Genomic DNA, 13,859 nt, shown 5'->3' on the forward strand with positions numbered 1-13,859 from the left:
GTCGTCGGGAGGTTCTCCATTCCGATGGGTTGCGGGATCTCGGAGGAAAATAGGAGTCACTGCGGGGTGCACTCGTGGGCGTCGGTCGGTATTCCGGGTCAGAGACGGAGCAGGCGACAGGGAACCGGATTGGCAATTTCTTGTCGCCCGACGGCCTGAATAACAGAGACCGTGGGGGGTGGTTGGACAGCGGCTTGTCGAAGGGAGTGTGTGGAAGGGCGCTGGACTTGCCGCTTCAAGCTCCCGTCGAACGATGCGCGTCACATTCTCCTCAAAGGTGGGGTGGCGCCGAGATCGAGCACGTTGATGTGACAGCCGTGTTCGGTAGCCGAGCGAATTGAGGCACTACGCGGCGGCTTTTGGCCCTTTCGAAGCGGCGGCATTCCTTAAAGGGGCCCTGCAACACTTTTCGAGCATGCTGAAAAAGCGCTGCCGATCGGTAGTCGAGGCTCCCGAGAACACGCGAGCCAAATATTACAGCGATGCGCACGGCCTGGAATTTACAATAAATTCTCAAAGTCAGCTGAAAATCGCTCCCTCTTCTCTCGACAAATGATGTATTAGTCCGCAAAATATGACGCGTTTTTGTCGGCAGTTCCACCATTGGCTGATGTTATAATCACGATAACACCCTCATTATTACTTTCGTTGTTAATTTTGAGTTCAATAAGTAGATAATATGTATGTTTATATTCTGTTATCGCGTTAAAAACACCGAACAAACATTAATATTAGCACTTCCGGTCTCACCGACAGCTCGTCTGCTTGTAGTTGCGTGGTTCCGTTTTCTTCGCCATGCGCAGTGCCGAAAACGTGAATATTTCTGTGCTTTTGACCATCGCCGGCTGCCGTTGAGAGTGGCAGCCGTTCGAGTGTTGCCTCGTCAGCTGAGAACTGCATCGTCGGCACGTTCTCACGACCGACCGAGGCACGGGCGCAGCGTGTCTCCGATAACAATGCTGGCGTCCGGTAATGGCGGCGCTTCGGGGTCGTCTGCCAGTGCCGTCTTACGAGGCGGTGTATCGGAGTATGGGCCGAAACCGATCTCAGCTGTCATTCGTTCCAAACGAGCGCGCAGGTTTGCTTCCATGGTTGCAGAGCGATGAAAACACTACGGCGTTCGAGGTGCACACCCAACATTACCAAACCGACGCGCAGTTTTCAAGCACGCGCGATATCGGCTCCGCTCGACGAGAACGACGCAAGCCGACCGGAAGTGGCGGCACAGACCACGTGGTTGCGCCCAGACGTCAGAAAGAAAAAATGAAGAAAAAAACTCCGCCGGCGCTCTTGGGCGGAGCCTCGCTCCTCTGCGCTGCCTCCCTCGACTCGCTGCCTAGCTTTCCGCGCGTTCGCGGCGTTGAGTTGAGGGAGAAAGCTGCGGAACGTGATCTCTATAATTTGGTAACACCACTTAGACTTGACGGATTCGAAAAATTTTTGCGGCATATGACTCGTGAAGAGTCATACGTCAATAATGAGACTATTCCAATATAACTAAGAAAGGTGTTGCAGGGCCCCTTTAATGATGAGGTCGATGGTCGAGACATTTGTGTAGACGAGCAAATTGAAAGCGTCGTCCGCGATGCCTTTGAGTACGTGGCCCACCTTGTCAACCTCCGACATTTGCTCGTCCACTTTCGGCACAGCGCGAGTACATCCTGAATATACGAGACGTACGACTCGGTCGATGACTGGACACGGGTTTGCAAGTTCTTTTCGTGCTGCCACTTGGCGACCGGACGGGTCTCCAAAGATGTCGCGCAGTCGCTCCTTGAAAATGTCCCAGCTGGTGAGCTCGGTCTCATGAGTCTCGAACCAGACACGCGGGGTGCCTCCCAAGTAGAAGATTACGTTGGCAAGCATCATGGTGGGTCCCATCGGTGAGTTTGGCTAACACGCTCGTACATGCTGAGCTAGTAGTCAACGTCAAGGCCAGCTTGGGCGGAAAATGTACCGGGGTCGCGGGGGTGGGACACCGTAAGGTACGTTGTGGTTGACGCCGCAGCTGTAGACGGAGACGGGCTGTTGGCAGTGGTAGCCATGGTCGGATACTGGACGGTGGAGGCCGCTGCGAAGCTTCGTGGTGAGGACGGGGAACGCTCCACCTCCACCAAATATGTTACGTGAATGACGACTCGGTAGACTAGACCGTAGACTATTTCCACTATATATTTTCAGTAGCGTTGCAGCGCTGACCGGTTCAGCTCAGAGCCGAGCGGAGAGAGATCTTCCTTCTCCTCGCCCGGCGCACACGCGCAATGGTTCAAGGGGCCTGGCAATATGCATGTAGCAATATCCACTATATCATAGTTTGCGCCTGTTTTTTAAGAACGCGGCCGCGGTATATCGCTAGCTGCGCCGGCGTGTCGGTCTACGGTGGTGACGTTACCGTCGTAGCAAGCAGCTCTAGGAGATGTTCGTCGAACTCGCATTTATTTCACTGTCTCTGAGATCAGTGCACATTTTTAGTCTACTAAACACGGACGGAAGGGCGTATCTTCTGGCCGAGTCGCCAGATAATGCTGCACATTTCTATTAATTCAATTTCTTAAACTTGGTCACCCCAGAATGCCGAGGCTCGTCAGGTAGCATGTCAGGCGAGTAGCCAGGCTAACATCTCCGCATTTCGTAAAGCACTTCTCTCTATCTCTCTCTAAGGCTCGCGAACTCTAGAGGAATGGTTAACGCGATCACAAAGATAATGTGTAAAGTGGCATGTGGTTGGCAATAATCCCAGTCCGCTCGTATATATACAGCGGTCACAGCTTCTTGTTTTTCATTGTCTTTGTTGTTTTGAAATAAACCCCACGGACACTTGCTCTAGTCGTGTTGGCCTTCTGGGTCCATTGATTCAGCTCTTTTGTGCTGCTGTAGCGTTTTCTCGCGAGGAATACATGCCAAGTTGTCAAAAAAACAGGGCTAAGCAAAGCGTTCTTCTGTGGTTAAAAACTACAAATAGCGCTTGTCCTGTGCTGTGTGTGTCCTTCTATGTCCCGTACTGAATTTGTGCTCTGCAGTTTAACATTACAAATGCTTGTATATACGCACTTATAGAGAACAAAGTTGATATATCCATGATTACGTTTAGCGAGGTTTTCGGGGTGGTGATATGCGGTCCCGTGCTTCACTGTGCACTACGGGGTGACGCTCCTCTTACCACAGTACGCGCGAGTGAACAGGTATTTCGAGCGCCATTTTCACAAAGACCGATTCAAGATCATGTGCAGCATGCGAGACCAGAGAATCAGTGTCTCAAATGACAGCTTGTGAAGACGCTGTAGTTATCACGAATCACCTTACCACCTTTCCTTACCATATCGCGATACCGGTGGTACAAGCGTGCGTTATTCACCGTTGCATTAGTATGCCATATCTTCGGTATCGGCAACCGAAAACTGTTAGGCGGGCAAAATGTACCCGATGGTGCCAGATGAAACATAAACGCTTAAAAAATGGTTACCCGGACATAAGCTGCTTTTTTTTTCTTTTGCTTCAAAAAAAAAGTCACAGTTTCACCGCAAGGGCAAAGCAATGAATGCGATAGCAACAAATTGTAGTGCTACACGAAGTGAGGCTCGCAGCTAACTGTTTTGCATCCCGTCTCGCGTAACTACAAACGCTGGTGTAAGAGAATACGGCCACTCCAGGGAGAAGATGCTCTGCCTAGAGCATCTAGGCAGAGCATCGAAGTGACTATGCCTAGAGTGCATAGTCACTTCGCGTTGAGAGCGCAGTACGTAGAAGGGATATGAGCCGCCCGCTGTGATGGCTGTGGAGATAGCGCGCGCGTCAGCGATCGTGACCACGCCCTTAGATTCAAAGTTCAAAGTGACTGTTCACGCGACACCCCCCCCCCCCGCCCCCACCTCGCGTCTTTACATGGTCGTTAAAGACGGGTGGGGCGTTTCCGGCCTGCTTTGACGGCAGGGCTCCCGAGCGGTGTGATGTTATCGCATGCACCCTCCGAGCGACGGAAAGCGCCGGCTCGTATGATCTCTACTTCGGTCGCGTTCGTCGTCCCCGCTCGCGCGCTTTTACCCGCGGTAGAACATACTATGCGCGGGGGATCTTATCAATTGGACTTCATACCGGAAGGACATGACGGCGACGGCGATGGCAACGGCAACGGCAACGGCAACGGCAAAAACCCGTCGAGACTGTCAATATAATTGCTGTCGCAATAAAATAAAAGAAAGCCTTACGAATCGAGTAACTTCATTTTCGTACCGGACATTATTCCATGTCGGAAAGCTTTTTATAGTTTGTATATTTGTCGTAGTGCGTATTAACTCGTGTGTAAGCTTTGGTTCGCAGCATATTTGCCCGGCCATGAGGACCATATGGCCACAGGAGTACGATGCTATATGCATGAAGTCCCGGGTTTGAATACTGGACGCGCGCTTCCTGCATTCTGAAAAAAAAAAAATCACTGTGTACCATGATTTGTGCACACGCTGGCCAATATAACGCCTGAGATTCCCACCACTGCCCCCTCATAACATGGTATGCAGTTTCAGGCGTTGAGCCTCACAATTCACCGTTTCAGTATTTGCTTATTTTGCCCTTTTGCAAGGATGTGGATAGAAGGCAAAATTGGAGCATTGTGGTGTCGTTGAGCTGCTTGTCTCGTTATCTCTTGAGGGACTAAAAATATGCAAGCAAATGCGTTTGTAGAATTTTTTGGCGTTTTAACTATTTCTGATGTGGTGAATGCTTTGGTGCGTCCTATTACTTAATTCGTGCAGTTGTTAGCTATGTTTTCATAAATAACATTTTCTTTCTTCTTTTCTTGCGGCCTTTAGAAGACCGCAGTGGTTCATGTCAGCTTGTGCTGTTCAACCTTACGCTGATTGCCCTCCTTGAGCACTTGCCAAGCACAGTTAGCTATCAATGTACACGGATGATATCTGCATTTGACGTCCGCCGTAACACGCCTACAGTTGCGAGCGAGAATTCAAAGAGCTGCACTCAAACTGCCCACTACGTCCGCAGCAGAGACTTGGAAATTTCTTCCGAGAAGTGCGCCCTCGTGGCGTTTACACGCAAGCCTATGCATAACTACAGCGTAGTAATCATGGTCAATATATACCATATATTCGATCACACAAGTTTCTGGGTGTCCATAATTGACAGAGACATATCATGGAGTCATCACGTATCGTACCTAAAAAAACGGTTGACCGGCATCTGTCATCTGTTGAAGTTTTCGCAGGGAAGACTTGGGGAATGTCCCCAAGTGCCATGCTACAGCTGTACAGGGTACTTTTCCTCGGCTTCCTGCGGTACAGCTTGCCTGCATTAACCAACGCAAGCAAAACAAGCCTACGAACGTTACAAAGTGTTCAGGCCCAGGCACTCCGAATTTGCCTAGGCTTGCCTCGTAGTGCATCGACGGTGGCTTCTATAGCGATAGCCGGAGACCATCTCATCAAGACACACATTGACGTTGAAACCCTCAGGACACATATAAGACATCTGGCTCGGACTCCCCGCCACCACCTAGCCTCTTTACCAGCAGACAGACCACGACATCTTTGTGCCAAACGGTAACCGCGTATCGCGAGTCTTTACCAACATGCTTCATGCCCGCCGCGAGACCTTCGATTCCTCCGTGGTGCCTGACTCAGCCCAACATCAGCCTAACAATACCTGGCATCCGGAAAAAGCTAATATGTCGTCGCCTGCCCTTAAACAGCTCGCTTTACTCCTGCTATATGAGGAGTACCAAGGCTATGTACACGTATTCACCGACGGCTCCGTGCCAAACAGCTCAACTGTAGCTGTTGTGATACCGATCAAAGCCAGAAAATCAAATTCAAGACCTCCCACCTAACGACATCGACGGCAGCAGAGCTCGCAGCGCTTCGTGTCGCATTACATTTCATTAGTGATGAACGCGCACAAAAATGGACTATGTTCAGTGACTCCAAAGCGGCACTGCAGTCTCTTCTGTCACCTCTACGACGCGGCCCGCACGAACAACCTCTATTTGAGATTGCAGAAGAGACGCACCATTTAACTGAAAGGGCACGAAATAACTTTTCAGTGGCTTCCAAGTCACTGGGATTATCGGCAATGAACGGGCCGATCAAGCTGCCCGTTCCGCCCATAGAAAACAATCAACTTTTAATACCGCTCTCCAGAACTGACGCTGAACGGAAGCTCCGCGTGCTTGCTCGCCAACGCACCACGTTGCGTTTTTTTTATGCCCTAGACCCAACCTCAGCCTTCGAATTCCCCCAGGACTTCGCCGAGGTGACGCTACCGTTCTGTGCAGGTTATGGTTGGGTGTCGCATTTACCTACCCGTACGCGTTCCCCATAGGAATGGCCGACACCGCAGCTTTGGCCACTGCGGAAGTGATTAAACGATTCAGCATATTCTGTGCGACTGTCCACAGTACTGTTCGCAGAGACAGACGCTTTGCAACGTGCTTGATAAACTGGACGACCGAACTTTCTGAAGAAAGAATCCTGCTTCACCGACAGGACTTAACGTCACAGAAGAAGGCTGTGAAGGCGCTAATGCGCTTTCTGCGTTCAACCGGTCTTTCAGAACGGCTCTGATAGGACGTCCTGCATGTGTGTGCATGCGTGCGTTTTTTTTTTCGTTTTTTTTTTATCTCACTCTCTTCTCTCTGTCCTCTTTCCGACACCTATTTCCCACCCCTGTGCAGGGTAGCAAACCGGTCACCCGCACCAGGTTAACCTCCCTGCCTCTTCCTTTTCATCTATTTCTCTCTCTCTCTCTACGTAGGCTGCGATGCGTTTTTTTTTTCTTCTTCTTTTTCCTTTTGCGTCGAAGATAAGATGCCACGCCGCCGTTACCAACCATTGACCGTTCAGTTGATCCGCATTCTGATGCTGACTGCTGCTTGATGAACTGCAAAAACGGACAGGTTCAGTTAGGTTATGCTTCTCTGCCGCTAATATCAGTGATCTATAGTGATCTTTGCCATGGGAGACATTGCGAAGTTAAGCACATACAAGAGTACAGGTCGTCATATCTCGCTGTACGTGGAAACAGTTTTCAAATGAACATCGCTCTTTGGGGCACGGCGCAGAGCTTTTATGATGAAATATGTATGCGTAGGCTGACAAATATTCATTTCAATGCGTCGTCGCACCCCAGCGTATGATCTGATACGAACGCGTCCGTGGTCCTTTTATGCAAAGCGGGCGCTCTGCTATATTTCCCGATAGTGTGCAGTTACTGTGAAATTCCATTGCTCTGCGTAATGGTTCTATCTCTACCATTACTGATGCATTCAAAATAGCGTTCGTATTGAAGTAAAGAATCAACAGAGAGATGGGGAGGACATGTTTGCAACATCTGCTGCTGCAGAACAAAAGTTACGACTTTAAGTTCACTAGATTACTCCTTACTTCATTAATTAGTAGCTCGGGGACCTTCTCATTAGAGACGAAGTAAATTTGGTATAACTATTACGTTTTCATTTTATAGTATTTCCTCGTTAATAGATCGATTCATGTACAGTCTCTTTATATATGGCAAAACTTGACTGTTATTGTAACTTACAATCAGGAATTTTGGTCCGATACACTTAAGTCCATAGGTGCTCAAAAACACTGTGTAGAGTCTAAGACCTCGTGCCAGATGTCCCCATAATTGTAGAAATTTTCCGCGAAATTGAAACGCGGTAGACACATAAGGTGTGCATAAGATGTACGGAAGGAACTTAACCGATACAGTTCACGCTTAATTTTCTGCGCACACATTTCGTGTCTCCTGCGTGCCGCGCGATGACTCAATTCCTAACAGGTGGAAGTCTTTCTGGGAGCAATTCTGTGACGTCGTATACCGCTGCTCAAGGCAGCAGTGCGACACTTTGCGCTTTATTGTTTGAGAGGCTGTACCAAGTCATATATGGAAAGTATAGCACAGTAAGTATGGCGTGCCATTTCATTTTCCAACAGGATTCAAAGTCATTTATCGCATAGACAACAAAGCACGGAAACGCCGTCAGCTTATTGATGGCTGTACACTTTTACAAGATAACTTGTCTTCAGCGAGCTCGTGTCCTGAAAGTGCTTTCGCGCTCGCATTTTTCCCTCGAGGCGATCAGAATCGAAGCGAACGGCGTGTCCGGGGAGCCGACGGCTTGTCTGCAAGGATGAAAAAGAGCGATAAAAGCGCCGAGAGAAAGAGAAACGAGGAGCGAGCAAAGACTGGCTCTATACCCCGACTCTTAGTTGGCAAACAAGGCACGCCAAACCACGGCCGACTGACGTTCGCGCGCATCAATCACCTGCTTTCGGTCGTTCCTGGAGGAAAACACGAGCCTTGCCACTTGTCGGCAGTAATGCATGCTCGACCATGCGAGCAACTGATGGATAGGTACAGCGTATACGTGGGATAACCCGTATAGCAGAGCGTCTACCCCTGCGAGTTTCTCGCACGAAATCTAGCACTTCACAGCTGCCGGCGACTTTCGAAACACAGACCGTGAGCGAGCTCCTAGAGTGGACCAGCTCTCGCCGCCTCACCATTGCTTCTGGCATGCATGCTGAGCTCGCAGGAGCTTTCTTTTCAGTCATTCTTATTGCGAAACGGCAATAGTGAGGGCCGCGAATGTTGATAGGCTATAGCACCAAGTGCCGCCGTGTGCGTGTAACAAGTACAGCAGCAAAAGAAGGCGTATTATAAAGTGCAGCAAATAATGCCCTTCCACGTAAGGAGCCTGCACAAAAGGCGCAGTTTATTCGCGAATGTCTCGGCACAATGCCCGTTCTGCATGGAACTTCAACCCGATCGTATCCGAGATGCACGGCGAAGTTCGCATCAGCCCAGCGGCTGGTTTTATGCGCTCGCTGCCGGGGCGGGTGCACAGGATCATCGGGCGACAGGTCTCCGCCCGAGGCACCCGCACAAACTAGCCGCGCGCTTCTTCTGCTCCTGCGAGTTGAAAACGCCCCAGGGACTGCTGCCGCTGAAGCCCCGTCGTGCGTTGGTGTCGTCCCTTTCGTTTTTTTTTTCTTGCTGTTCTGCTTTCTTCGTTCGCTGCTGTAGTGCGCGCACCCATTGAAGATCCTCGACCGAGCCCGGCGAACGGTCAAGTGTTCAACGCGAAGCCCGCCCGGCCCAATCAGGGCTACGCGCCTCGACTTCCGGCTCCGGGCTCCAATTAGGGTTCCGAACGGTTCCAGCACCTCCCGGCTCGCCAGCGTGGCACACAACGGCGGCGGCGGCTGCGTTTTACGACCCGCCACCGGAGAGCTCAAGAAACAGGCTCGTTCGCTTGGAGTCCCCCACTTTCGCACTTTGGCGCTCCTTTGCGTCTTTTTGATGAAGCAAGTTTACTTGAAGAGCACGCACAACAATTTTAGGGAGAAGACGGTGAGCGCATTGTCCGAGTGAGAAGGCACTGCTTCCACCTGGTGGCGGCCGTCAGGCTATCGAGCGCCACATACACAGTGCGGATTAATGCGCTCCCAGTCGCCCTTATAGAGCCAGTCTTCTCTTCAGAAGAACAAATATAGCGAACATTATTCTCCGATTGGAAAACTATATACACTAGTTGGATATCGACAAATGAGCTTTCAGGGCGAATTCGGCGACGATATGGCTATTCATTAAAGAATAGCAGATTGCGTAGCGTTACCGCCTTTTCTTTTCACTCCTCACCTCATTATTGAAGACAACCCACAACTACACCAAACCCTGCAGATTTTTCTCCTAAATCACGAGGCCGGTGAAGCTGCGTGCGCTTACAACGTACTTTTTAATTTGGTTTGAATTATTGAACGAGCTTAACACCAAATAATCAGCTAATGATACTTTTTCGTAGATGACCCTTTTAAATATTGTTGCTCTTTTCATGAATAGTAGTAATAAAGTTGTTTACGACTAATCCACGTAACGTGAAAACACCGTAAAGCAGTGAGCTAACAATTGTTTACTTAAAGGGGCACCAGACCCGACCTCTTGAAAGAGAGAAAAAAGGAATTGAAAAGCGAAGGAACAAAAGATAGTGAAACGAAGAGAGAGAGAGAGAGATGAAAGCGCAAAGCACCCCATCACACGCAAGTTGTAGGCATTAGGTGATTATAGGTAAAGGGAAGCACACATCTTTCTTACGCTGGCGCGACGTACTCGCACCGGGTCAGGCCCAGTGGTCAGCGCTTAAAGGGCCTATAAACAGGTCAGACTACAAAATTTCAGCGCACATAGGTAGTTGTAAGGCAGGGGCGTTGGGTAACAAAAAAAAAATCGAAGTCATTTGTTTGTGGACAAGTTAGAAGAAATTAAACTGCGTGTTTACGGTTTTTCCAGAAAGCGAGCTTTGCTGATAGCTTTGACACTCTCTATCTATCTTTGACTCGAGAGCCGTCAACACGAACACAAGCGCTGCGCATTCCTAACCGCCGTAGACGAGAAATGGCGTCCCGTGAAGGTGACGAGCCCCGCCTCCCCTTTTTTTTCTTTTTGCTTCGCGGCGCACGAAATGCTGCCTCCACAGTGGTAGAAGAACCGCATTCACGGGCCTTTGCCAGCGACGTTTCCAGTAGCGCCTACTACGTAGGTAATGCGCCTGTTACGTCGGCTCTCCCTCCAAAATGCGTCTCCTACGAGGGGAAGTGCGCGGCTTTTGTTTTAAATTTTGACAGTGTCCGCGCCGCACAGCCGTGTATTTGCGAGCATGATCTCCACCGACCCATCTACGCAACACCCTTGTTCGTTCGCCATTCCCAGACCTGGTGAGGGGTCTTCAAGGCCGGTACAATTCACAGAAGCAGTGTGAAGGCTGCTTCGTAACTTGCGCTTGCTGAGATCGTAATAACTGGTGACATGTTCTTTCGGTCTGTTGTCATGAATACTTTCTGATGTCTCGAATACGAATAGTAAATGCGTGACAGACATTCCTTCAAAAATAAGAGGAGAAATACTTAACGAATGCAGTGAAGTGCGACAAGTATCGTCTCTATAGCCCAGGCGCGCTACTCCTCATGGAAAACAAAGCGCACTGACGGTTCAGCGTGGTACGGCGGGGAGTCGTGTTACGCCCATCAAGCGACCTGTGCGCCATCGGCTACAGTTTCGCAAGGGCGTGTTGTAGAAAGGCATTAAGTTCCATACAGTCTTATTGCCACGCTTGAACACTTCCTCTTCCAGAAGCAAGGTCTATGGCCTCTTGATGCAAGTCAAAGCGTCGCTTGAGAAATCTCCAGCAACTAACATCTGGGTCGCCTAATTGCGAAAGAAAGGTTTCTCGGGATGGTACAGGCCATGCAAAATAATTTATTATTATTATTATTATATATTATTATTTATTATTATTATATTATTATTATTTATTAGTAGTAGTAGTAGTAGTAGTAGTAGTAGTAGTAGTAGTAGTAGTAGCAGTAGTAGTAGTAGTAGTAGTAGTAGTAGTAGTAGTAGTAGTAGTAGTAGTAGTAAAATGAACGACCCCCGACGGAATGTCAATCAACGCATTACGATACCCAAACAATGCGACACGTCTTACAACAGTACTAACAGTAATGTCCCCTTCGTCAATGAGACCAAAACAAACCTATTAGGCGGAAGCGGCTCTACGTTGATTTGCGCAATAGTAAGGACACCACCGGAAAAATTAGCTGGTTGTTGGAAGCACTTTCAACCGCGTTCATGTAGTGTCGTTGACAGGGCGCTCCTCGCAAAACTAAAATTTAGGAAAAGTATATATGTCACAAAGGCATCCAACGGAGCTATAGTTGGTTCATAGCTAACACTGGTACGAGCAGCTGAACTGTAAACGAGGCACAGCGACGTTCTTGTCAGGCCTCCTTTTGTCCCTCATTTTCAGTTCCGTTGCGTGGACCAGTGTTATGCCTCACCACCGTAAGCAAGCGTGGCTAACAAAAGGGGGCCGTAGTTCCCGGAAGTTATTCTTTATGAAGATCCCGGGGTTCGAAAACGCCGTGTTTTTATAAACGTTTCGTATTTTTATAAATGGTATGGCGCTCATTAACATTACGTATTAACACTCGTCTATAATTCAGTACGGTTGCAGGGTTCACTGCAGATAGCATGGAAGTAAGGCCGAGACGGAATACATCGTTGCAGTCGCTAGAACATTCTAAGCGACAGTAGCAGTTAGTAAACGAGTCACCGTGACTGAATATTCATGCTACCTTACCATCTTACATGCACACCTCAAAGTGAGGCCGCTTTGAAGTGAGACATGGCGCGTTTCGATCCAAAGATACTTGACGACGAACCAATGCTATAGGTATCTGCCCCGGCTCCGAATAGCCACGCATACGTATCCTACACAATAACCCGCCCACGCACCTCCCGCTTCCCCTCCATCCCCTTCAAGGGCACGCAGGCTTTAAAGGATAAATGAAACGGTCAGACTGTTCAGTACCTGGCCATGCCGTAAAAGGAAAGAACAAACCTACTAGACAACTAAACCGCAATCCGGACTACCCTTCCCCCCGCAACCGCTCTGAACACAGGAGATGCCAGCCCACAAAAACACATGAAAATGAAGGACTCGTAGTGCTACCCGAACGCTGCACATCCGCCTTACCAAGGTGGAGCGCGTTGAATTGGGGCAGACGCAAACAGGTCACTATGAAGGAGCGCCACATGTGAGGCACCGCAGCGGTAGACGAGCGGTTGAGCGTCCGCCTCCAATGCCGGAGGTACTGAGTTCGATTCCCGGTGCACCTACCGGTTTTTCTAATGGGGAGAGGTATCCCGGCCTGGTGCTCGAAGGTGTGGGAACTCTTTTCTTGAGAAGGTGGCCTCTACTTTCCGTTCTCTTCTTTCAATCTCTTCCCCCCGAACAACGCTGTGCCGTGCTCCCTTAACGGTTGCAGAAATGTCTTTCTTCTGCTGAAACCATACTACCACATGTGCGACGAAGTGCTCAGTCAGCATCATTTTTTCGGTGAATATTAATGAGAACTAACAGACAATATTTCTCATTAATATTGTGTCTAACAAAGAAAAATGAGCCCTTAAAACTAATCTTCTTTACTTTTTTCGGTGAATGTAACACAGGACGATGTCAAGAAGGGTGTCGAAACGAACCCAAGCTGAAAACCGTACCCGAACCGGAATTTCGGCCGGAACTGAACCCGAACTGGTATTCACAGAACATGCCTAAACTCTAACCGGATCTAAAGCACACTGGAACCATAGAAAATAATGTTGCTTCAGAACAAAGCGGTTCAGAGTACAAGCGGGAACAGTTGTTGCAGTCTACACAGAGAGACTGATTCAAGTGCGCACTCATCTAAGTGATTCTGGTGTGTTGCTGTTCTTTCAGACTTGACTGGGTTCCTGGAAAAACGCGTGCAGGTGGTTACTTATGCAAAATAGTTACCCGCCGTTGAGTAAGCATGTCTCTTTCTATGCAGCCTATCCATTCGCTGTCTCGATTCAGACAACACAATTCATTATTTCCCCAATGTCAACATGTTTGTATACCTTCAAATCGATACACATTGTTGTAGCATTACGCTCAACGAGCACTACACTACGCAGCAGATATATCCATGACGTATTGCTCTTCTTTTTTATTATTATAAATGTGACTGGGCATCAGATGAAATCCTGCCGTATCACATGTGATGCATATGTATCAAATTATCTAGAGTTTGTTGCTGAACAGGCTCTGCAAAACACTTCATTTCATTTCAATCGATCTGCAACGGCCTTTTTTCTCTAATATTTCTATTCGACCAGCTCGAAAGTTGCACCATTCTACAGCTGCCCATTTCCACCTTTCGAGCTGCACTACCAATCATAAAATCGAAGGTTCGATAGCAGTCGTGGCGGCCACGTTATGGAGGAGGCGGCATGCAGAAACTTATCGTGCATTCGAAGCCCCTAGAGAACGT

This window comes from Rhipicephalus sanguineus, chromosome 1, assembly GCF_013339695.2.
Source record: "Rhipicephalus sanguineus isolate Rsan-2018 chromosome 1, BIME_Rsan_1.4, whole genome shotgun sequence".
Classification (NCBI taxonomy): domain Eukaryota; kingdom Metazoa; phylum Arthropoda; class Arachnida; order Ixodida; family Ixodidae; genus Rhipicephalus; species Rhipicephalus sanguineus.